This window comes from Triturus cristatus, chromosome 5_1 (genome assembly GCF_964204655.1).
Source record: "Triturus cristatus chromosome 5_1, aTriCri1.1, whole genome shotgun sequence".
In the NCBI taxonomy this organism is placed as follows: Eukaryota; Metazoa; Chordata; class Amphibia; order Caudata; family Salamandridae; genus Triturus; species Triturus cristatus.
This window is the reverse complement of record NC_140587.1, coordinates 516,030,190-516,057,192: the sequence shown is the minus strand read 5'-3', so window position 1 is coordinate 516,057,192 and position 27,003 is coordinate 516,030,190.

Here is a 27,003-nt window from a genome sequence, read left to right as displayed (position 1 = left end):
AGTCAGTTAGCATGTAGTCTTTTAGTGAGGTAGGCTTTAGGGCATGAACTGCTTCAAAGTAGTATGCACTATGCATGTAGTGTTTTAACCATCGTCACACTTGTGGTTCAGGGCTATAGTTTCTCAGTCAGTGTTTATATAAAATGTGTTTGTACAGTAATGGAATAGTATAAATTTGCAAGCTATTAATATACATATATTTGTGATTCTTTTTTACAGATACTGTTTTTCAACGTTAAAATAGAGAAATCATGCCAGAAAAAAAAAGAAAAAGAAAAGAAACTCAGAAAGGCGCAGGAGCAGGAGTGTTTCTCATCCGTTTGCACTCTTCTCGCGCAAGATTGTTCGGATGAAGGGTCCTTAGGTGCTTCATCATACTTGCCGTGCCGCACAAGTATTTCTTGTTAGGATCCCCTCTCAACAGCACTCTTTTGCAAATCTTGCACGTGCCCAAGGTGGCATTGGTCTTTGTTTGCCCCTCGGAAAAAGTAAAAAATGTCCACACCACTGAAGAAAAACGTTGTGGGCGTGGTGCCTCCTCCAAAAATTCATGCTTAGATTCGGTGAATATTTTAAAGCGGCAACATTTACAGTTTTTGTAAGTTAAACTTATAAAATTTTGTTAGCCATAAGCATTTCATATATGTGTGATTTGTATCTTGTGGTATTTTACTGAGAATAGCATGTTGTTTTTTTTTTTTTTAACAATCTTTCTGATTGTTTTTTTTTGCCCGCTGTTAAGTGATGAGTACGATTGAAATCACTATTTCTAGTGAAATTCAATATATTCTGAGAACAGCGAAAAGGCAAACAAATTACTTTGTGGAAATTATGATGTGTTGTAAAAAAATTATTATTACATGTTATATTTTTTTTTCTTTTCTTTCACAGATCCAATTTTTTAAATAAGCAATTTATATGAATTTAGATTGCAATGAAAATCTGAAAAAAATGTATACCATTTTTTATTCCTATTATTGTGAAGGTAAGTTTAACTAAGTGTCAATTTGCAGAATGAGGAGGTCTGCAAGAAGCTACAAAGTTGAAACACGTTTCTAAAAACACTCTGTTTATACCTATGTAGTTTTGAAATCTGACCATAATCAGATATCATGTGACCTGCAAAAAAAGAGATTTGAGGGGTTCATAATATTTCACATTGTACCTATTGAAGGACCGCAATCATTTCAATCATTCTTCTTTGAACATCTTTGCAGACAAAACTCTGTGCTTACCTTCTATCATTCGCAAGGAATTTTAAAAACGGAAATATGTCACTTTTTTTAACATAGTTATTGCGCAAGACACTCTTTCATATTTACAAAGAGAGGAAAATGCACTCTGTGCACTTTTTATACTCCATGTAAATACAACCTCATTATGCACACCACTTTGCGTTGAAAGGGTGTTCTATAAGTGTTGTTGTTGAAGTACTGGGTATTTTAGTCCCAGCGGTGCAGGGGCACACACCCTATGACTTCTGGGTTCACCCTGTTCCAGACCTACAGAAACACAGAGTCTTCTGGGTGAAGTCAAAGATTCGTTTATTGGCTGCAGACCAATTACAGGTATCCTAGAAGTACAACAGCGTGTATGTTCTCAGGAGACTGCTGAAAATCATAGGAACGGACTTCATCTTAAATACCCTTTTTCCTGCCTCAAGCATACATTCCTAGGTTTTATGATACGGTAATAAACAAGTATACATTACAAAGAAAAGGCAGAGTCATGATGACCATCCCACATTCCAGTTCGGCCAGCCCACAATGATTTACACAGTAAGGTTCAGATCCCACATCGGATGTCAATAGACCCCCCAATAAACATGAGCATCTCCTGTTTTGGGAAACAAGTCATAAAGCAGGAACAAGCAGGTGTGAAAGAGATTAGCCGGAGGATTGTGTAGAATGAAAGGGTTTTATGACGGGTCAAGCCCTGATGCTAATCACAGGTGGACGGAGGAAGGGGAGCTCGTGAGACCAGTTTGACCCGGGGCAGCAGAGCCAGCTGCCCAGGTCACAGAGAAGTCAGAGGAGAAGCCCATGTACTGTGAGGCCCGTATTTACTCCATTATAGCCTATGTGAGGGCAATGACAAGATGGCCACTGCTTCCAAAATGGAACCCGCGTAGTGAAGCAGAATAACGTGTACACAGTGCATTCATAGCTAGAACGATATATAAAGCACTCGTACATGCCGCATTTACCATTTGCGGTTTGCTAATACCAAGATAGACAGGGGTAGGGCCCTGTTCCCTACGCGGTCACAGAGATTAAAGTACGACAGACCCTCCTTTTGCCCTTACATAGGCAATCACTATACTCATCTTAATCCGAGTCTAGGTCGATGTTCACGAAGTCATGGAGATGTTGCTGTAGCATCATCCTATTACTTAGCTCGTCCCTCGATACAGGTTTCCTTGCACATAAGGTAGCACAGAGGCTACATATCGTAGGAGCACACTGTATACACAGACAGAACAGGAAAAGAATGGCTAAGATCATTCCAATGACCATCAGAACTTTCCAACCCCAGGCAGATATCAATTCCCAGAACCACCCCACCAGTGACCAGTCTCCCTTATCCACGTGTATGGATTCAGATATTTTATGGAGTTTGGAGATGGCTTGATACACTGTTGGAGCGTTATCTGGTATGAAAATGCAACAACTGGATTGGATGACCTTGCATACCCCACCGCGGTCTGCGAGAATAACGTCTAGAACCATGCGGTTCTGCAAAGTCATAAGGCGATCCGCTTGGAGCTCAGCCGTCAGATTACCAAGGGCACCAGCCGTTACATTTACAGTGGATTCAACCACACGTGTCAGCTGTCTCAGGTTCCTACTATTCACCATAGGTCCCCAAAACGGCAGGAAACCCAAGAAGAAGTCTCCCGCTTCCTGACCGGCAGTATCCTCCTTACTAATTACACCTCTCACAACTCTGGTCTTGTGATAATCAGAGGCAGCAGTAAATGTAGGCGGTAGCAAGTTCGCAATATAACATGTGCCCGAGAAATCAGGGGGCAGCCATGTATATGCTCGATCATTACAGATGAAATATGTGCCCTTGGCAGCCAAAAATGCAGGGGAAAACTGTGACGGGAACGTGTACGTTTCAGTACAGTCACTTCTTCCCAGTTGAGCTCTAGGATTCTGACCATTACCCTGTAAGCAGAACCGACCCATGTGGGGTACGACCCAGATTGGAGATGAGATTTTTCGCTGTCTTTCACCCAGACTAATACTATACCCCGTCGCGTTCCATCCTACATAAGGTCTCAGCTCTTCTTTGGGAATGGATGAGTATGCATCAATATCCCTACTCATATCGGCAACTCCTTTCATCAAAGCCTTATTATTGGTGATAGGTCTAATGGAACGCGGTTGGCAAGGGGAGTACGTATCTAGAGAATAGAGAAACATGGTCTGGAATGCCCATGACGATCCATTGTAACTATACGGCAGCACCAAATAAGGAATACCCTTGTTAATGGTATGTGGCATTAACCCGCACACCCAGCAATTGGTCGTATTCATTACCAGTTGGTGCTGGTGCAAGAGCTGGATAAACGAGTTATTTACAAACTCTGATCGTCTGGTCTGTTCGTGCTCAGGCAAAGGGTGAAAAGAGTGAGAGGAGGCAGTAGAAAGGGGTATAGGCTGTTCAGTGGGTTCAATGGGCTTTTGAGCGGAGAAGAACACAAATCCTACAATAAACATCATGATACTACACAGTGTAAAAAGGCACAAAAATACAAAACATTTAGTTTTTACAATTCTACACATCCTTGCTTTGAAGTTCATTTCCTCAACGGGTCTCTCCATCTTAAAAAACTCCATCCTCTAATCGGGCCGCTCGCGGCGGATGAGTTTCTTCTGCTAATGAGTACGCCTGTCAGTCCAGGGAAACGCCCTAGACCAACCAGAACCGTTGACCTAGCGTCTTCGGCCTGTACCCCAAAGTCTTGGCACCGCGACCCTGCGGCAGAACCCGGATGGTGGTTCGAAAAACAAAAATCAAGAAAGTCCTTCAGATGGGAGAGCAAAAAATGTCAAAAAGGAAATAGTAAGGAAATCTTTATTTGTCCATGGGTCTTGGTCTCAAATTATAGCGGAGACGGCCAGGTGCTGTTTGGTCTTGGAACAAAAGTTCAGGCTCAGTGGTGTCCAGTCGATTTGATGGTGGCACAGCTTCTTGCAGAATATTGTCACTCTCTTGGTCTGAAACTGTGTCTTTTAGGCGTGCGTCACTGAATGGTACAAAACGAGGCACAGTGTCTGTCTCAGAGTCGGCGATACCCTCCTGGACCCACTGGTCATATGGCAGAGGCAAGGGGACTACTTTGCAGTGGGTACCATGGATCCAGTGCTTCTTCCCTTTTACTCGCACCGCTGATCTTGTCAACAGAAGCACAAGGTGAGGGCCGATCCAGCGAGGCTCGTCGTTGCTCTTGCGCTGGAAATTTCGGACCAGGACCCACGAGCCAGGGTTGATGGGGTGTCCGGGAGGTTCAGAAGCTTGGGGAAGAGTATCATGTACCTGTTGGTGCAAAACACGCAGTTTAACAGTCAAATCATACAAGTAATCGAGTAGTACTGGATGCTCAATCTCACTAAAGTTCGTTGGCCTCGGTACACCCCATACGTTGGCTGGGCGGCCAAAAACGACCTCGTAAGGACTAAGTCCCACTCGTGAGTGTATGGTCATTCTGGTGGACAGGAGTGCTAAAGGCAGAGCGTCAGGCCATTTAAGACCGGTGCTCGCCTGGATTTTGGCCAGTTTGAGCTTTAAGGCTCCATTGTAGCGTTCTACTAGTCCAGCTGATTGGGGGTGATTGGCAGCATGGAACTTCTGCTTTATCCCTAGCCCTTCACATACATTCTTCATCACTTTACCCACAAACTCACTTCCATTATCACACCACACCATTCTTGGCATCCCAAACCTAGGGAAAAATTCCTTCACAAGGGCTTTGGCTGTGGATAGGGCAGTGTTATCTTTCAGAGGATAAGCCTCTATCCATTTTGAGAAAGCACAAACAACCACCAGTACATATTTCAGGTTGTTGCATCTTTCCATGTGAATAAAGTCCAGCTGCAAAACTTCGAATGGACATGATGGGGGTGCAAAGTGACAAGCTGGAGTTGGGGTTCCCCTACCAGGGTTATACTTCAGACATACCATGCAGTTCTTGACCACATTCTCTGCACACTTGGGAATCCCAGCATTCTGCCATACTGGAGCCAACAACTTACAAATTCCTTTTGTACTGATGTGTGCCATTCCATGTGCCATAGTAACCACTGGGAGCACATATGCGTCAGGCAACAACCATCGCCTATGTTCTGTCAGATCAATCCAACAACCATTCTCATCCAACTTACCCATACTTTCTCTCCACTTGCTTAACTCTTTCTCTGGGGCTTCAGCTTGAAGCGACTTCACGCTCTCTATGGTGTTTTCACACATCCCAACATCGTCAACCCATCTTGCGGGGCCTGCAACATACATTCTAGTCTTCACATTCTGTGCTGTTTCTTTCGCCGTCTCATCAGCAAACGCATTCCCACGTCCAACATCATCTGTGACTTTCCTGTGCGCACTGCATTTCATGATCGCAACTTGCAACGGTAGGGTCAGTGACTCAAGGAGATCATTCACCAACTTGCCATTCTGAATTTTAGCTCCATGCGAAGTCAGGAACCCACGCTCTTTCCACAAACGCCCAAAATTATGAGCCACGCCAAAGGCGTACTGGCTATCTGTGTATATATTTACTCTCATTCCTTCAGACAACACACATGCTCTCGTGAGGGCGATTAATTCTGCTGCTTGGGCCGAATTATGTGGCACTCGTGCAGTTTCCACGACCGTGTGTAAAGTCGTGATAGCATATGCAGCAGTCGTGTCACCATTAGGGAGTTTGAAACATGAACCATCCACCCATAAAGTACCATCACACTCAGTCAGGGGAGTATCTTTTAGATCCACTCTCCCTTTCGTCTCTTCTTCTGTTCTGAACAGACAGTCATGTTGCTCAATCTCATCCGAGTCTGCTGGAACTGGCAATAACGTAGCTGGATTCAGCGTATTACATCTCTTTATGTGTATGTGATTTGCTAACAGTGTAAGCTCATAGCCTGATAATCGCGCACTAGTCAAGTGTTGTGTCTTGGTCCTATTTAATAATGTGTCTACAGCATGTGGAACCATAACGATCAATGTATTGTCCATTACCAAACCAGCAGATTGTCGGATAGACATTGCTGCAGCAGCTGTCGCTCTCAGACAGCTTGGCAATGCCCTCGCTACAGGGTCCAAGGTTGATGAAAAATATGCGCATGGGCGCGGTCTGTCGCCAAAAGGCTGTGTTAACACTGACAACGCACAACCATCTTTCTCGTGAACATACAATGTAAAAGGTTTGCTGTAGTCAGGAGTACCCAACACAGGAGCCGAACACAATGCATTACGCAATTCCACAAAACTTTTCTGGCACTCTTCAGACCATGGGATAGGATTCGGTGTGTCTTTGCATGTTAAGGCTACTAAAGGTTTTGCCAACAAAGAAAAACTAGGGATCCAATGCCTACAGTATGAAGTGATGCCCAAGAAAGCACGCACTTCTCTCTGTGTTTTCGGCACACTCAACTGTGCAATGGCTTGAATTCTGTCTGGGGTCAGTTTCCTTCCCTCCTTCGATAAGAGATGACCTAAGTAGGTCACTTCTTGTCGACAATATTGCAGCTTAGAGAGAGACACCTTGTGACGGAAAGCAGATAAATGGCGCAACAATGACAATGTAACTTCTTTACAAATCTTTTCAGTATCCGCAGCAATTAGTAAATCGTCCACGTACTGAATCAGGATAGCGCCACTAGGTAAAACAAGTGCATCAAGCTGCGCTTTCAAAGCTTGACTGTATATTGATGGACTTTCACAGTAGCCCTGGGGAGCGCGTTTGAAGCGGAAGCTTCGGCCTCCCAGACTAAAGCCAAAAATATCTCTGCTCTCTTCTGCAATTGGGATACTAAAGAAAGCATTCTTTAAATCAATCACTGAAAACCATGCAGCAGAGGCTGGAATCATCGTTAACAAGGCAGTTATATCAGGGACAACCGGAAACTGTGGCACAACAATCTTATTAACCTCTCTAAGATCGATCACAAATCTGTAAACAGGTGGCTGTGAAGGATCCGTTCGTTTTAAGACAGGTAAAATCGGACTATTGCAAACGTTGCCTCTTGTCTCTTCAATCACACCTTTATTAATCAAGTCGCTGACAATGTCTAACAATGCTTTCTGCCCTTCATTAGAGATCTTGTACTGGGGAATACGTGGCAGTCTGACATTAGCCTTTAAAGTCACCACATATGGCGGTATCTCCAAGAGGCCCACATCATTGGGACCAATAGCCCAAAGGGCATCCGGAAGGGATGACAATTCAGGCGGCATTGTATTTTTAGACAAGTACATTGGGGAAATCACTTTCTTGCCTAATGTAAGTTGTACTCCTGAAGGAGAACAATACAGTGTAGCGTGCAATCTTTTCAACAAATCTAATCCCAGTAAATTCTCACCACAACCTGTTGTCAGAATCAGGGGTGCTTTCAGCTCGCAAGGCCCAACAGAAAGTGACATGGGACTAGAAATCGGGTTCCTAACTGGGGCGCCAGAAAAACCTACTGAAACATTTATATCGCCAGACAAAGGTGCGCCAGGGAGTTTTGAATGCATGATTGAACTCTTTGCAGCACCAGTGTCTAGCAGAAAAGGCTCCGGTACATTTGCTGTAGTCACCTCAACATACGGTCCACTCTGATCCACTGGCACTGAAACAACTCCCTCTCTCTGTCTATGGCTGTCCTAATAATCATTATTTTCTGCATCACCGTCCTCTGCATAATAATCATTATTATAATACTGGGCCGTATTACTAGTCGCGTTAGCTTGCTGATCAAAGCTATTAATGGCGCTTTGGGGCGGAAGAGGACGCGCGTTCTGGGGAACACTTCCACGCCCTCTGCCTCTAGGAGCTTGCTGACCACCCCTACCTCTTGCGCCATACGCATTACCGTTCCGCTGCATTAATTTAGGGCAACTATATTTATAATGACCTTCCTCTTTGCAGTATGAACATTGGTTGGGACCTACAGGGACACGTGGTTGATAATACCCATTCATTTGCTGGTTGTTCTGAAACTGTTGGGGTTGGTGATAGACACCTTGGGGTTGTCTATAATTGTTCTGACCTCCTCGTGGTGGGTAAGCCTGCTGTAAAAGTACTTTTGTCTTTAATTCCTTCGTTTTCTTCTCTGTTCTATCTTTCTCGTCTTTATCTCTATTTTCATAATACTGTGCAGTAGCCAGTATTTGCGCTGAAGAAGAAACAGCCCAAGAACTCTCTGAGTCTTTCAACTTTTTACACAGGTCAGGAAGTAAATTCTGCACAAACTTATCCACAAATAACCGTTGGCCACCCTCAGTACTCATATCCTGCCCACTGTGGTCAATAAATGTTTCTTCAAACCTAGTAAAGAAGTCTGACACTGTCTCATCTTTCTTCTGCTTGCATGCAGATAACTTGTCCCAATTTACGCGCATCGCGGGCATTATTGTCTTCATATACGTGATGATTCTACCAGGCAGTTCAGCTACTAAAGGTTCTGGTTTCGCGCCACCAGTTTGTCTAGCATCAGCAGCAACGATGTTAGCCCATGTATCCCCTAGTTCTGCATCGTGATCTGCATTACGAATTGATCCCCATAGAGGTTGTGGAACAACATTACCAAACAACATGTCTATGTCGGCCAGATTCATAACGCATGACCCTGCCGTCTGTGACAACTCTTTATAATAACCTGCTGGGTTTTTACGGGAATCAGGCAATGACTGCTTAAGCGCTAACACCTCAGATCTTTTCCATGGAACATGCACCCAAACACGCTGGAAATGCACTGGCGCAGCGGCAATACCGGCGTTAGCATCAGCTGCAACTGCTTCCTTCCATACCGGGGGAACTTCTCTCATGGGGTATTGTCGCGCTTTCACCTTTTTCCCCACAAGGACATCTTGTTCAAACAATGACTGTTGACAATCATCATTCCTGAAGGACAATACAACCGCAACTGCTTTATCTACTTCGCGGTCCACAATTATACCAGTTCCAAAATCAAACCTCACTCTACACAACTCCTGCGGGTTCGGATTTTTACCACTATCTTCCAATTCTTCACAGAGAATTTCGCACATTTTCTCGAACACATATCTCTGTTTTGGTGCATCCCACTGATGGAAAACGTTGACAACTGATTCCACATCATACAATGAAGGGAAAACAATCCATCTACGCGCCATGCTGTCTATTACCTTTTTCTCATCAGGGTTAGGCAATTGGCTACGCAATTGCTTACGCTGTAAACCAGGAGTCGCACCAGATGACTCAAAGAGAGGCGACATTAATGTAGTAACCACATTAGCTAAGCGCTGTCGCGCTGAAGGAGAAGTTGAGGCGGAAACAGGGGGAAAAACAGAGGGAAGAAAAGAAGATGTAGAAACAGGTACTGGAGTGGTGGAAGGAAGAGTGTCAGGGGAGGCAGCTGCTGAATTAGGCAAAGTCGCAGGAAGCGCGGGGGCAGTCGGGAACACAGCTGGCGGCCCTTGAGAGGGCTGCGCTATATGGATAAGAGCTGGCTGCGCAGCAGCTGGCGGTAGCGGGAAGGCTTGCAGTATATTCACTGGAGGTGGCATATTCACAAGCTGGGGAGGTGCCATGGCATTTTGAGCATACGGGGGTGGCGAACTCAACAAATGTGACATCAGGGGATCTTTCTCCTTTTCTTCTAACTCATTCTGCTTAGAATGTGGTAAAGCTGGGTAACATTTGTCAATCCCTAACTTACGCTGCCTGTGCAATTGCTCATTCATCTGTTCCTCCTCATTGTCTTTAAATTGTACAGCTGCTTGCATTACTGTCATACCTCTCTCTCTTTTATTCTTTTTCGCTAACTTAATTTCCTTTTGTTTGGCTTCCTTTCGCCATAAGCGGAAAGAGTCAAACATCGCCGGCCGGGCTTTCTTCTTAAACAATTTAATTTCCAAATTATCTAAAATATCGGTATCGAAACTACCATTTTGGGGCCATTTTAAAACACCGTCTTTCCTAGTGTAGTGGATCCACACTTCGTTATATGCAATGGGGCCTACGCCATGTTTTACATAGAGCTCATAAGTTGGAGTTCCAACCGGAGGAACCGGACATGATTCCTCTAGCTGGAAATCTTTTCCACAACCCAAACAGAATAATCTACCAAATATTCCAGAACCAGGCATCTTCGCTCACTAGTCTAGATCCAAACGTCAAAGGATTATCGATTACGATAGTCTCGTGAATACACGAGTCCTCTGGCTTTGGCGTTTGCAAACTCCAAATTACCAAATTACCAAATCAAACGATCCCGAAGGATACCAAAAACAAATGGGAGACGCTCCACTTATACTTAACTGAATATTGCCGATCGATGACGTCACCAGAAGACTCTCTCGATTGTTTCGCTCTCTCAAACTCGTCAAGGGTCCAAAACAGGTCGATTAATCAGGGCAGCAGTCCTTCGTAGCCGTCGGGACGCGAAGAACCTCGCAGAAAAGACGTTCGGACCACGTCGACATGCAGGGGTCGATGAAGTGGCGGCCTTCCTCCGGAATTTCCACACGAAGCTCCTCACGAACCTCTGGCTTGGACTGGTACCGCTGAAATCGTCCCGAGTTGGGCACCAAACTGAAGTACTGGGTATTTTAGTCCCAGCGGTGCAGGGGCACACACCCTATGACTTCTGGGTTCACCCTGTTCCAGACCTACAGAAACACAGAGTCTTCTGGGTGAAGTCAAAGATTCGTTTATTGGCTGCAGACCAATTACAGGTATCCTAGAAGTACAACAGCGTGTATGTTCTCAGGAGACTGCTGAAAATCATAGGAACGGACTTCATCTTAAATACCCTTTTTCCTGCCTCAAGCATACATTCCTAGGTTTTATGATACGGTAATAAGCAAGTATACATTACAAAGAAAAGGCAGAGTCATGATGACCATCCCACATTCCAGTTCGGCCAGCCCACAATGATTTACACAGTAAGGTTCAGATCCCACATCGGATGTCAATAGACCCCCCAATAAACATGAGCATCTCCTGTTTTGGGAAACAAGTCATAAAGCAGGAACAAGCAGGTGTGAAAGAGATTAGCCGGAGGATTGTGTAGAATGAAAGGGTTTTATGACGGGTCAAGCCCTGATGCTAATCACAGGTGGACGGAGGAAGGGGAGCTCGTGAGACCAGTTTGACCCGGGGCAGCAGAGCCAGCTGCCCAGGTCACAGAGAAGTCAGAGGAGAAGCCCATGTACTGTGAGGCCCGTATTTACTCCATTATAGCCTATGTGAGGGCAATGACAAGATGGCCACTGCTTCCAAAATGGAACCCGCGTAGTGAAGCAGAATAACGTGTACACAGTGCATTCATAGCTAGAACGATATATAAAGCACTCGTACATGCCGCATTTACCATTTGCGGTTTGCTAATACCAAGATAGACAGGGGTAGGGCCCTGTTCCCTACGCGGTCACAGAGATTAAAGTACGACATTGTGCATGATTGCACTGAATACTCATAGAACAAGACACATGTCTAGATTTATCGGAAATCATAAATCTCGATATGTGTGTGAATGCTGCACCATTCTAAAATTGATGTAGGAAAGCACAACAAGGAGAATTGTTTTCATTTCTCACATTTTTATATCTTCAATGCATGCTGAAATGTTCAGCATACATTGAAGGAGAAACATGCATTTTCTCATTGTTTTTGTGTAGGAAGGTGTGCCTTCCTGCAGAAAAACAAACAGCATATGACACAGATATCCTTGCACTATGGTGCAAGGGTGCCTGTGTCACCACATGGCTGCAGTTTAAGCAGCCGTGCAGAGAGAAGCATAGATTTGCACCATATTTATGTACATATGTTGTATCCCTGTGCTTCGGAAGTACTACAGCACACTGCAGTTAAAGAGGTTACTGTGTGATGATGATTTTTTTTTTGGTTTTTCTAACAATTTTGTGATTTTTTTGGTTTTTCTGGAAAAAAACAAAACAAAAAACAAAACAGGAGGAACCAAACAATGAACTTCAGGGAACAAAAAAAACCTAGCAATTGTGACTTTCTTGCCGGCGACAGATCAGATCGATCAACTGCTCACCGTAGCTCAAAGTCGCATTGCACTTAGTGCAGAGCACTATTAAAAATTTAAATTGAGGACGTATGTCCAAGTTTTAGGCTGATGGATGCACTCTTGAAGTGCTCGGCTGCGATGAGGTGGAAGGCGCAGGAGCAGGAGTGTTTCTCATCCGTTTGCACTCTTCTCGTGCAAGATTGTTCGGATAAAGGGTCCTTAGGTGCTTCATCATACTTGCCGTGCCGCACGAGTATTTCTTGTTAAGATCCCCTCGCGACAGCACTCTTTTGCAAATCTTGCACGTGACCAAGGTGGCATTGGTCTTCGTTTGCCCCTCGTGAAAATTAAAACATTTCCACACCACTGAAGAAAAACGTTGTGGGCATGGTGCCTCCTCCAAAAATTCATCCTCAGATGAATGAGGAGATGCAGGTGATGCCTGCTGCCCTGAAGCCATTTTTAGTTGAAAAAAGTTAGAGCTAAGTGTAAACTTAGTCTAAAAAATCTTCTTCTCTGCACAGAGACGCTCCTCCAAAGTAGGTGAAAGAAGAATGATTGAATTGGGTGGGGTCTTTCAATAGTTAGAACAGGAAGTGTAATGAACCAATCAAATCTCTTTTTTTGCTCGTCACATGGGATCCGCGCACCCTGCGCTTATGCATCACGCACCCAACGTGCATCCGCGAAATTGAGTATCTATGGTTTTCAAAATGGCCGTCTGAAATTTTGAGTCGGTGTATCAAAGGTTATATTAGGGTGTGAGAAGATGCACTAATTTATCACATGGATGACGTCATCAGTGATGTCATTTGAGATGTCATCAGTGATGTCATCAGTGATGTCACTGACCATGTCATGAGTGATGTCATATGTGACGTCATCAGCAGTGCATTGCGGGGGCGCGAGTTATAGTTAGCTGAACTAACTATAACAGGGGAATTTCAAGGGTTTTGTACGAGGGAAATGTCCAGCTAACTATAATTCAGTGAATTTCTAAGGTTTTTTAAATGCCAATTCCTAACTATAACGCCCCTGAAACCTTAGATTTTTTCAGTGAATTTCAAAGGTTTTTTAAATGCCAACTATAACGTGCATGAAACCTATGTTTTTTTCAGTGAATATATATATATATATATATATATATATATATATATATATATATATATTCACTTAAAAAACCATAGGTTTCACACAGGTTATAGTTAGGTCTACATTTCACTCGTAAAAAACCAATGAAATTCCACCGTTATAGTTAGTTCAGAAAACTATAACTCGCACGCCCGCAATCCACTGCTCATGACGTCACATATTACATCACTCATGACATGGTCAGTGGCATCACTCATGACATCACTGATGACTTCATCCTTCTGATAGAGTGGCGGTCGCGCGAGTTATAGTTTTCTGAACTAACTATAACGGTGGAATTTCATTGTTTTTTTACGAGTGAAATGTAGACCTAACTATAACCTGTGTGAAACCTATGGTTTTTTAAGTGAATTTGCAAGGTTTTTTAAATGCTAATTCCTAACTATAACGTGTGTGAAACCTATTGTTTTTTAAGTGAATTTGTACGTTTTTTTAAATGCTAAGTTATGTATTTATTAATAATATATATATATAATTTTTAAGGTGTTTTACCATGGGCGCACGGTGCGCGCACCCCGCGATTTAAAAAAAAAAAAAATGTTGTTTCACCCTTGGGGGTCCTTCTGTGACCCCCTGACAAAGGCTAGGGGGTCAGGAACTCTCTTCCCTGCCCCCTTTTCATGTTTTCCACCTTTTTTCCACCTTTCCTTTTCAGTGCGACAGACAAAATGGCGGCCGACACTTCCTGATTTCGACCGATTCGAATGTTGACTGACATCTAACAACCAATCAGAATTCGCTCGCGCACGTTATGGTGCGTGCACGGTGCGCGCACGGTGCACGCTTATAGATATTTTTATGCTTTTAAATGCAATTTTCTCAGGAAATACTGAACAGATTGACTCCAGATATGCAAAAGGCACTTCCCTGACCTGAGGACTACCTCTTTGCCAAATGTCAAGTCATTCTGTTCAGTCGTTCGGGCTGTACCTTCGACTATGGGAAAATGCATGGGGAAAACCCGTTTTGGGACCCCCCTTTTTTCTTGGCCCCCCCTTGACGAATCACCCCGAGACTTTCAGGGTAGGAGCTGAGCGGAGCACCCCATTAGTTTTGAAAATTTCGCGAGGATTCATCAACCGGCGCCAAAGTTATTCAAAATAGAATTTTCAGATTTCCTATGGAAACTCGAATGTCATGAAGATTCATCAAACAACGCCAAAGTTTTAAGCAAAACAATAAATGCTGGTTCTATGGAAACTTGGTCCTAACTATAACTATCTACTGGCGACCGCCAGTAGATAATATATGTATATATATATATATATATATATATTACCTACTGGCGGTCGCCAGTAGGTAGTTATAGTTAGGACCACGTTTCCATAGGAAATCCGCAACATTCTATTTTGAATAACTTTGGCGCCGGTCGACGAATCCTCGCGAATTTTTCAAAATAGGTGGGGCGCTACGCTTCGCTCCTACCCTGAAAGTCTCGGGGGGATTCGTCAAGCGGGGGCTGAGATAAAAGGGGGGTCCCAAAACGCATTTTTCCCATGCATTTTTCCATAGGACCTTTAGACACAGCTACAGCCCGAACGGCTGAACAGAATTACTTGAAATTTGGCAGAGAGGTAGTCCTCAGGTCAAGGAAGTGCCTTTCGTAGGTTTGGTGTAAATCTGTTCAGTAGATTCAGAGAAAATAGCCTTTAAATCAATATATATATCTGAGCCAGCTTACGGTGCGCTTACGGTGCGCTTACCGTACGCGTACGGTGGCGTGCGCGAGCGCGATTTTGATTGGCTGTTAGATCTTAGTAAACATTCGAATCGGTCGAAACCAGGAAGCGGCGGCCGCCATTTTCTCTCTCGCTCTCTGTGTTGGGCAGCAAAAACGATGCCAAAAATGTCTAAAGAGGCAGTTTCTTGAGATCCTAAACACCCAGCATTGATATAGGGGTCCCCAAACAACCCCCAAGCCCAACTATAACTCACGCGACCGCAATCTTCTGCTGATGACATATGTGTCTTTATGAAAAAAAAATATTTGTAATATATGTATAGCTAAAATTTAATGGAAGAAGACATGGGCAAATAAGTGTCTAAATACAGTATTAGCATCAGCAGAGGATTGCGGTCGCGTGAGTTATAGTTGCCTGCACTAACTATACCGGGGGAATTTCATTGGTTTTTTATCAATAAAATGTCCAGCTAACTATAACATGTGTGAAACCTATGTTTTTTTCAGTGAATATATATATATATATTTTCCGCAAAACGGCCCACTTTAGGATTCCAGGCGCTCTATGGCGGTGAGAATGAGGTACGGCAGGGCCAAGCCGTTTGTAATTTCACCTTCGTTTCCCCAAGAGGATTCCTCACGCACTCACGGACAGAAGCCAAGCTTAGCCAGTAAAGTTTGGTTGTAATCCATTTAATCACAGCGTGCCAGTTCAAACAAAGGACTCTACGCGTTTCACCTCCCCTGAGGCTTGTTCACGAGATTTACCAATGATTCAAGGATTTTTTTCTCTTTTTTTAAATACCTCTAAAAAAACGTAAGTGACATCACATCCTGTTTTAGTGCAGCAAGGAATTGTGGTCTTCGTAGTTTCTAACCCTATTTGCCACATTTTTAGTACATTTATAACTAACAATATGTCTGCTAAATTTCTAAACAAAATTAACATTTATGCAACCAATTTACTTTTTTGGTTTATCAGGTTGACTGCAGTTTGGTCGTATTTCTAAATGTTCCTTTCCTTCTATTTGTAACCTATTGCAATAGTTTAACCCTCCAGTGGGTCAATATTCAAAAAAGAAGGACATATAATACATTTGCCAATGCTGTATGTAGGGCCCTCCAGTGGGCCTAACCTGAATCTCATTTTTGTATATAGATGTAAAGCAGTTATATGACAATTAAACCACAATTAATTTGTATCAATTTAAATTGCTGCCTAATATCACCCATGATTGACAAAAAACATAAAACTACATTTGTGAAAAAAACTAATCAAAACCCTAAAATACTAAAATACAGGAGGCCAATATTAATGGCCTTATCAATCTATGACCTTATCTATAGTTGTGACAATTCATAGATGATAATGGAGTTCTTCATCCTGATTTAACCCATGAGGAGTCAGAGTCCTGAAGTTTAGGATGTGTTTTGACTCTTTTTGCCTAAGAGTTCTCTCACGATCACCTCCTCTGGGATGCATTCCCACTGCTTCAACAGCATAGAATTTAAGTTCTTTCCAGTTGCCATGATGTTCTTTTTCAATGTGTTTGGCCACCGCATTGCTTCTGTCGGTGTTTATCGTGGCCCTCACATGTTCCAATATACGTTTTTTCAACTCACACTTCGTGCTTCCCACGTATTTCAGAGAACAGGGACACTCGATGATATAAACGACAAATTGACTTTTACAATTAATCAATTGTTGGATTTTCCACATTCGTTTATTGGCCATTTTGATTTCCTTCATGTTTTGAGCAATGGTACAGACCTTGCAACACGTGCATTTGAAAAAGCCAATAGGTTTTAACCAATTTGTCTGGTTTTTTTGGCCCAAAAAGTGACTATGAACCAATTGGTCTTTAAGGTTTTTTGTCCGACTGTACGTGATATTGGGGTGATCCCCCACAATACTTGAAGTTGTTTGATCCATTTTTAAAATGTGCCAGCAAGGAATTGTGGTCTTCGTAGTTTCTAACCCTATTTGCCACATTTTTAGTACATTTATAACTAACAATATGTCTGCTAAATTTCTAAACAAAATTAACATTTATGCAACCAATTTACTTTTTTGGTTTATCAGGTTGACTGCAGTTTGGTCGTATTTCTAAATGTTCCTTTCCTTCTATTTGTAACCTTGGCAAGCAAATTACAAATTAGTAACAATGGATGTTATATCACTATACTCTAACATCCAAAACGACATTGGATTGAAAGCATGCAAACATTTCCTCTCAGAAAGAAACATCCAATTCTCTGATCATAATGTGATGTTATTACAAATGATACAGATATGTCTGGAACAAAACACATTTATGTTCGGTGAGGAAATCTTTCGTCAAACCAAGGGGACGGCAATGAGATTTTCCTTTAGTCCATCGTATGCCTGTTTAACGATGGGCCTATGGGAGCAGACTTGGGCCTGGAGCAGTGAACATGATGTCTATGTAAATAAAACCATAGCTTGGTTTAGATACATAGACGATCTATTCATAATATGGGAAGGATCTGAAAAAGAATTTGCGGAATATTTTAAGATTTTGAACACTTCTGAATTCAACTTAAAATTCACATACAATATTAGTGAAGAAAAAGTTGTGTTTCTGGATACTGAAATTTATATTTTGGATAATATGATTCACACAACCTTACATCGTAAAGATACTGCAACGAATGCAGTTTTACATGCTGAATCGTTCCATCAAAAGAGCTTGATCAAGAACATCCCCTACGGGGAGTTTCTCAGAATAAAGAGAATATGCTCAAAAGAAGAAGAATGGTTAAAACATCGTAACCAAGCAATAACACGCTTCAAGAAAAGAAATTACAGCGAGAAATCAATCCAGGAGTCCCTAAAGAGAATTGTGAGTGTTAAGAGAACTGACCTGTTGACAGAAAAAGAAAAAGAGAAACAGGATGAAAACCAAATAAGGTTTATAACCACTCACTCTACTGACAATCCACAATTGATCAAAATACTACGTAAGAATTGGCACATTTTAAAAATGGATCAAACAACTTCAAGTATTGTGGGGGATCACTCCAATATCACGTACAGACGGACAAAAAACCTTAAAGACCAATTGGTTCATAGTCACTTTTAGGGCCAAAAAAAAAGACAAATTGGTTAAAACCTATTGGCTTTTTCAAATGCATGTGTTGCAAGGTCTGTACCATTGCTCAAAACATGAAGGAAATCAAAATGGCCAATAAACGAATGTGGAAAATCCAACAATTGATTAATTGTAAAAGTCAATTTGTCGTTTATATCATCGAGTGTCCCTGTTCTCTGAAATACGTGGGAAGCACGAAGTTTGAGTTGAAAAAACGTATATTGGAACATGTGAGGGCCACGATAAACACCGACAGAAGCAATGCGGTGGCCAAACACATGGAAAAAGAACATCATGGCAACTGGAAAGAACTTAAATTCTATGCAGTTGAAGCAGTGGGAATGCATCCCAGAGGAGGTGATTGTGAGAGAACTCTTAGGCAAAAATAGTCAAAACACATCCTAAACTTCAGGACTCTGACTCCTCATGGGTTAAATCAGGACGAAGAACTCCATTATCATCTATGAATTGTCACAACTATAGATAAGGTCATAGATTGATAAGGACATTAATATTGGCCTCCTGTATTTTAGTATTTTAGGGTTTTGATTAGTTTTTTTCACAAATTTAGTTTTATGTTTTTTGTCAATCATGGGTGATATTAGGCAGCAATTTAAATTGATACAAATTAATTGTGGTTTAATTGTCATATAACTGCTTTACATCTATATACAAAAATGAGATTCAGGTTAGGCCCACTGGAGGGCCCTACATACAGCATTGGCAAATGTATTATATGTCCTTCTTTTTTTAATATTGACCCACTGGAGGGTTAAACTATTGCAATAGATTACAAATAGAAGGAAAGGAACATTTAGAAATACGACCAAACTGCAGTCAACCTGATAAACCAAAAAAGTAAATTGGTTGCATAAATGTTAATTTTGTTTAGAAATTTAGCAGACATATTGTTAGTTATAAATGTACTAAAAATGTGGCACGCTGTGATTAAATGGATTACAACCAAACTTTACTGGCTAAGCTTGGCTTCTGTCCGTGAGTGCGTGAGGAATCCTCTTGGGGAAACGAAGGTGAAAATATACATATATATGTATATATATGTATATATATATATATATATATGCGTGTTTGTATATATATATATAAATATATATAAACACACATATATATATGTATACATATGTATATATACACATTACCTACTGGCGGTCGCCAGTAGGTAGTTATAGTTCGGACCAAGTTTCCATAGAACCAGCATTTATTGTTTTGCTTAAAACTTTGGCGTTGTTTGATGAATCTTCATGACATTTACCAAACAAATTCTTTGTTCATATCAGCTCCCAAAAAGTATTTTCTCCATGTTAATTTCCATAGGAAACTGTAGACCAGGCTACAGGTCGAACGGGTGAACGGAATTACCCCAAATTTGGCAGGAAGAAGAGGCTTGGTCTAGAAGGCACGCTTTTGTTTAATCTGTGCATTAATTTGAGAACTGTCGGAAAGAATGCCAATACTTACCTGATGCTTCTGCTGCATTGTGGGAGACGTAGGCTGAACAGTCACGTGAGTCACGACCATTTTAAAAACCATACGCACGTAAGCACTTTGTGAACTGCCTCTTTCCCGTGATCAAGGCGCAGGTGCCGAAACATGTCGGGTTATGGGAGGCATTGTGCTGGTTGTCCACGATTAAAGGACTGCTGCTCAGGAATTGGGCCTCTGTTTGTTTGTTCACTTGCCGTGATTGGTGGGCCCCTCCGTGTCCACTGTTTGAGAGGCCGCCCCGAAGGGTTGAAGACTCCTTGAACGGAGATTCGTGTGAGGATATATATATATATATATATATATATATATATATATGCGTGTTTGTATATATATATATAAATATATATAAACACACATATATATATGTATACATATGTATATATACACATTACCTACTGGCGGTCGCCAGTAGGTAGTTATAGTTAGGACCAAGTTTCCATAGAACCAGCATTTATTGTTTTGCTTAAAACTTTGGCGTTGTTTATGAATCTTCATGACATTTACCAAACAAATTCTTTGTTCATATCAGCTCCCAAAAAGTGTTTTCTCCATGTTAATTTCCATAGGAAACTGTAGACCAGGCTACAGGTCGAACGGGTGAACGGAATTACCCCAAATTTGGCAGGAAGAAGAGGCTTGGTCTAGAAGGCACGCTTTTGTTTATTTGGTGTAAATCCATTCAGTAGTTTTGGAGACATATCGAAATTTACAGATATCGATATTTGGGAATTCTGCCATCTGATTGGCTGAGGCGTTACGAGCACGAGCTTGCTGCTTATTGGCTGCGAGCGGTGCGAGCGGTTGCAACTAGGAAGTGTTGGCAGCCATTTTGTGATTCTGTTGAAGCGAGTAAGGTGAAAAAAGAGTGAAAAGAGTAGGAAAGAAGAGGGTAGAAGCGCTGTGAGCTCTGTGGGGTGGTTAGGGTGTGCTATACAGGGAGTGTGAAGTGATGTATTCACCCCTACCGGTGTGAAAGTGCTGTTTTGCCCAGAGTGAGATGGTGCTGAGGTGAGGTGTCGGTACACTCGGGGATGAAACCGTGAGCTGATTGCTGTAAACTGATGTGCTCTGGGCGCTGTAGCATACTGGCCGATGTAGCATAGCTGTGCAAGTGGTGTTAGTATGGGTTTAGACTATAGCGGGAGTGGGAAGCAAACTACTCACCCCTACCGGCCTGAAGACTCTAATGGAGTGTTTTAACAAGTAGGAATAAAGAAATAATCGTGAAGAATATAATGCAGAATGTTGCAATGCCACAGAAGACAAATGGTGAAATCAGGTGTGTTTACGAAAGTGGCTGTGTGGAATAAAGCGAAGGAGTCTGCAAGTTATATTAAAAGTGTCTTTATTTAAGTGTCATAAATGGACCCACTGGTGCAAGAGCAAAGGCATCCAGCTGAGGCAAACTCCAACCGCTTCTGCTGTATTCAAACCTAAGCTCCTGCATCAGTCAATTCCACATTACATGTTACAGTTCCATGTGACATAAACAATACCTATTAGACATGAATGATTGTAAATTGTAGAATGAAAATAAAGGTAGGATACGATTACCACACTGTGCCAACCAGTTCCTAAACAATGCCGTGTTTTTTTATCTTGATCGCCAGCTCGTGAGCAGAGGCTGAGGCTTAACCAATTTGTGTGACAGGGCTTCGTGGATAACAGGCAGTGTGTATAAAGAATAGACATGGTTTCAAAATGGATGTCGGGTTTAGGCTAATTTAGCAAGTAAATAACGTATTTGCATAGGCCATACATCACCCATCCCTGGTTAGTCACATTGCGTAGCACTCCATTTTATTAAGAAGCAGATAACTGCCATTAGAAAGCTGTGTGAATGTTGGTCTGATTGTGGGAGTTGGCGTGCTTTTAAGAAAGCACGCAAGATTGGGGGCTGTAAGGGTAGAAGTGTCGTGCAGTTGGACATTCTGCCATTGTGGTCCCACTTTTCACCTGTGAGAAAGTTCCGTATCCTCTTTAACACAGCGATATGTAAATGGGAGAAACCACTGCTCGTAAATAAACGCGCTACCTTATATAATCACATAAAACATGACAAACAACATGTACACCTAGCAGATACAACGACACTACGTACTGTGGGAACCATGGCTAGACATGTACACAAACCAAACATAGCACCTCAGCCACACAATGCAGAATGCGGGGAGAGATGAAAGCAAAGTATGTGCGAAAGGTGGCAAGTGATTCTCGATTATAAAAGTATACAATGCAAAGTGTTGAGGGAATGTGCCGGACAGACTTGAGTATGCAGAGCACAGACATGTACATGTCAACATACACTGATGGTCTATTGAGTGAAGTGGACAGTGGACGCAACCATGATAGTACAGTAAGTAGGGAAGATTATGAAAATATAGCGTGTACGTGCCCCCTCTTCCCCCCAAATCTTTAGCGTAGTGGGCTGGCTCGGCATATGCAAAGATAGCGTAGGGGTATGAATAAAAGGCACGTTTCTCTGGGTGTGGTTCTCTTCCGGAATGGCAAACATGTCTGTCAGGTCTGCGCAGCTTACACCGCCACAAGGCTGAAGCCGTGAGCGAAGGTGGCTGCGGGAATATTGCTCTCAGCCTGCTGGTACCCAGAAACCATCACAGCAGCTGCGACGCACATATGCCCCACAGTTCACCTTTGGACACCGGCGTATGTGAAAGAGGGCCCACCACGTGCCGGCGGAAGCTTTTGGCCTGAGGTCTGTGTGCTGGGAAGGCTCCTGAGATCAATGCTGGCTACCGCGACACAGGCAGACAGCGCCCAGCCTGAGGCCCAGCACCGTGGAGTGCTATGTATACTACTAACACAGTAGTCCAACAGGTACCAACAGTGAACGGTGTCTTGATCCCACAATGGATGATGTTAGAACTGCATCTGAGAGTGCAAATGAAGGTACTCCCTTCGACCAGGTGCATGCAACTCTAGGTCCCAACAGTGGAACGGTGTCTTGATCCCACAATGGACAATGTTAGAACTACATCTGAGAGTGGAGATGAAGGTACTCCCTTCGACCAGGTGCATGCATCTCTAGGTCCCAACAGTGGAATGGTGTCTTGATCCCAGAAAGGACGATGTTAGAACTGCATCTGCGAGTGCAGATGAAGGTACTCCCTTTGACTAGGTGTAACCAACTCTAGGTCCCAACAGTGGAATGGTGTCTTGATCCCACAATGGACGATGTTAGAACTACATCTGAGAGTGGAGATGAAGGTGCTCCCTTCGACCAGGTGCAAGCAACTCTAGGTCCCAACAGTGCAACGGTGTCTTGATCCCAGAATGGACGATGTCCGATATGGCCTGCTGCTTGTTTTTTACAGAACTCCCTCCGTTGAAGTACATCAGACTCTGTGCTTCCGTAGCTAATTGCTGCACATGATCATTGTGCTTGGCTGACTGCAGTTGCTGGAGTACACCGCGGTACAGCAGGTCCGAATAGTGAAACGGGGTCTTGATCCCACAATGTACGATGTTAGAACTGCATCTAAGAGTGGAGATGAAGGTACTCCCTTCGACCAGGTGCAACCAACTCTAGGTCCCAACAGTGGAACGGTGTCTTGTTTCCAAAATGGACGATGTACGATATTACCTGCTGCTTGTTTCTCACAGAACTCCCTCCGTTGAGGTGCATCAGACTCTGTGCTTCCGTATCTAACTGCTGCACATGATTGTTGGGCTTGGTTGACTGCAGTCGGTGGAGTACACCGTGGTACAGCAGGTCAGAACAGTGAAACGGGGTCTTGATTCTATGATTGAGAATGTCAGAAATTAAAGTCTGTGATGATTTGTGTGTACTCCCTCCAATCAGGTGCAACCAACTCCGTGCTTTCGAATCCAACGGCACGTGTCTGTGAGGCGTTAATGATCACTGCCCCTGACCTACACTGCGGTCAGCAGGGCTCACAATTCAGATCGAGTGGTGATTACTTAATTACAGAATCCAGTAGGCAACTTACAACAACGTCTATTGAAATATACACAATAGCCTTTTAGTATACTTGCTTGAAGAACTTTTTTTAGATGACTTATAGGTCTAGTACTGTGACCAAATTCTTCTTGGTAGTGGTAAAGAATAACAGTCTACACAGTGGACAGCAGAGATCGCAATTCAAATTGATTTGATTTATTTATTGCAGAGTTTTTTGTAATTTATGTTGTTGTATTTTGTGAAGAGGAAGTGAGAAAAAGTATTCTTGGATGACTGTGCTCACTACTGCCTTCAATTTACACTGCAGACAGCAGTGTTCACAATTCAGATTGAGTCGCTATTGTAGATGACGCAGTCCTGTAGGCAAAAGACATTGCTCCAGTGCACTCTGTCCGCACCACACATACGCATCATCACAGGGTCTGCACAAGGTTTTTGTTGCTTCGCATATGACAAACTGGGCAGCTCAAGTCAACGCCGCGTGGCTTTGGGTCCTTGCTGACCGCTCTCTGGCCTACACTGCAGACAGCAATGTTCACAATTCAGATCGAGTCTCTATTGCAGATGAGGCAGTCCTGTAGGCAACAGACATTGTTCCTAGTACGGCCCGCCCGCAGCACGCATCATCGCTGGCTGTGCACATGCTGAATGCTTTTGATGTGGCTATCTGAGTGCACTAGACCTGATGGACCCTTTATGATACAATCTTTTTGTGTATTATTTCAGATCTACTGCCTGTATCTCACTATACCACAATTTATGGTTCTTTTACGATTGAATCTTTTCTGTATTATTTCACATCTAGTGTCCCTACCTTACTGCAGCATAAACTATTGACCCTTTTATTATTGAATCTATGTGTATGATCCAATGATTACAGTTGTATTTGATGCTAGCAGCAACCATTACCTGAGGGCTGGTTTACACTCACCCCACACGCATTCAGCACAGACATCACTGGATATGTGACCCTGGTAATAAAAAGGAGTTGAGCGCACGTGCCAGTACCCACTTCCACTATCTATCTGTGTCCGTGTGTTCATTATCTATGCATGATACTGCCCCTGGGCCGTACCACACTACATTGTGCTGTGGACAGCGTATGCAACCATGCTACCTCTGGCAGTGGGGTAAACTTCTGTTATGTAAACAAACATAAACAAAGCCTAGCACAGTATAAACAGCTACTCCAAAAAATCAAGCACATTATTTTGTTAATAAAATAAACTCAACCATAGAATTATTCAATACAGTTACTGCCCTAGCACACCCAGCTCCCCTGCCAATTACAGCTAGTCAAGAACTGTGTGACAAGATAGCCGACTTTTTCTTTGATAAAGTCGGTGCTTTCAAAGGCTTGACTACAAAGACTTTTCAGGTAGAATCGGAAGATCCTAAAATAGGAAAAAACCTGCTGCCACATTTCTATAACTTTACCCCAGTCACTGTCACAGATATCTTCAAGCTCCTCATGAAAGTAAAATTGGGTTCACCCTTTGATCCCTGTCCACCCTGTATTCTAAAGTTAGCATCTGAACCAGTCACTACAACTTTGACGGCAATCATTAATGTTTTAGAAGGCTACTTCCCCAAAGCTTGGAAAAGTGCATCAATACTTCCCCTGCTAAAAAAAACTAATCTAGATCCTAAAGACGCCAACAATTTTAGGCCCATATCTAGAAACCCACTACCTGCCAAAATTGCAGAAAAAATAATGAATACCCAACTCAGTCGATTTTTGGAGGAAGGACAGCTGTAGGACCCCACCCAGTATGGTTTCCGGGGGGGACACAGCACGGAGTCCGCACTACTTAAATCCACTGAAGAAATTAGGACCGCATTGGACCAGGGAGGAAAAGCTGCTATGATCATGCTTTACCCCTCTGCGGCCTTTGATACGGTCCATCATACGTTACTGATGGACCGGCTACAAGAGATCAGAGTAAAGGTACAGCCTGGAACTTAGTGAAATCCTTCCTATCCAATAGAGTACAGACAGTCTCCCTCAGAGATTTCACTTCCAAACCCTTCTCACTGCCTTGTAGGGTCCCTCAGCGGTCATCCATAAGTACAACTTTTTTTAACGCGTTTGTGTCTCAGTTGGCTCCCCTTATTGACTTCTTTGGTTTCAACTTAACTTCTTACGCTGATGACACCCAAATCGTGGTGACACTATTACCAGCTGGAGTACAGGAAACGGCGTCCTGCTTCCATAACTGTATGACAGCTGTAGGTAACTGGATGGAACAAAATTGCCTGAAGCTTAACTCCAGCAAAACAGAGGTGCTACTGTTCGGTAATGATTCAAGTTTCTGGACCCCGGCGTGGTGGCCAGATTCACTAGGTCCCCTTCCATCTCCTACTAGAAAGGTAAAAAACTTATCAGTTTACATAGACAACAAACTTAATTCCAAGGATCAAGTAAACGCAGTAGTCTCAGCTACATCCTACACTCTGAGATCCTGCAAAAAAATTCTACGACTGCTGCCGAAAGACAGCCAACAAACTGTGCTCACATCCTTAGCCATGTCCAGATTGGATTACTGCAAGAGCCTTAAATATCCAGGAGGGGCACTTAAGAAAACTTCAACTCCTGCAGAATGCAGCTGCCAGGTTACGGACTAGCATCCCAAAATATGCATCAATCTCTGTAGAAATTAAAAAGCTCCACTGGTTGCCCGTAAAAAAGCGTGTTTTGTTTAAATCTTTGTGCATGGTCCATAAATCCCTCCAAGGAAATGGACCCCATCACCTAAAACAATGCTTCCACTGGTACGCACCCTGAAGATCACTGCGGTCGTCAGAAGCTAGGTTAGTCTCAGTGCCCTTTGTAAAAAAAGCCAACTGGGGTGGCAGAAGCTTTGTGGAAGGTGCAGCCAAAGCTTGGAATGACCTCCTTTTGCCTCTCAGATGCATGACAAATTTGCTGTACTTTAGGAAGGTCTTGAAAACTTGGCTTTTCAATGCATAATAACTATTCCTACTTCTTCTGAGCTTAGGCCACTGCAGGACATCAAGTACAGCGCCAGGACATCCTCGGGTAGCAGTGCGCTCTAGAAATATCAGTAACATAACATAACATGCAGCTTTTAGAGGTGGAAGGCTACTTTACAGAGCATGAATATTGATGAAGATGATGGTTGCATGTTGTGTGTAGTGTCAGATATGTGTACATAGCAAAAGGTTTTCAAAAAAGCTCTCTAAGCAGAAGAGGAGTCTCTCATCAAATGCTGTAGAGAGAATGACTAAAATGGGTGGGGTCCTCCAACTGTTACAATGGGAAATGTTATGAACCAATCAAATCGCTTTCTTTAAGGTCACTTGGCAATCTCGCACCGAGCGCGCAAGAAGGCCGCACCCAACGTGATTTTGAAAAAATAT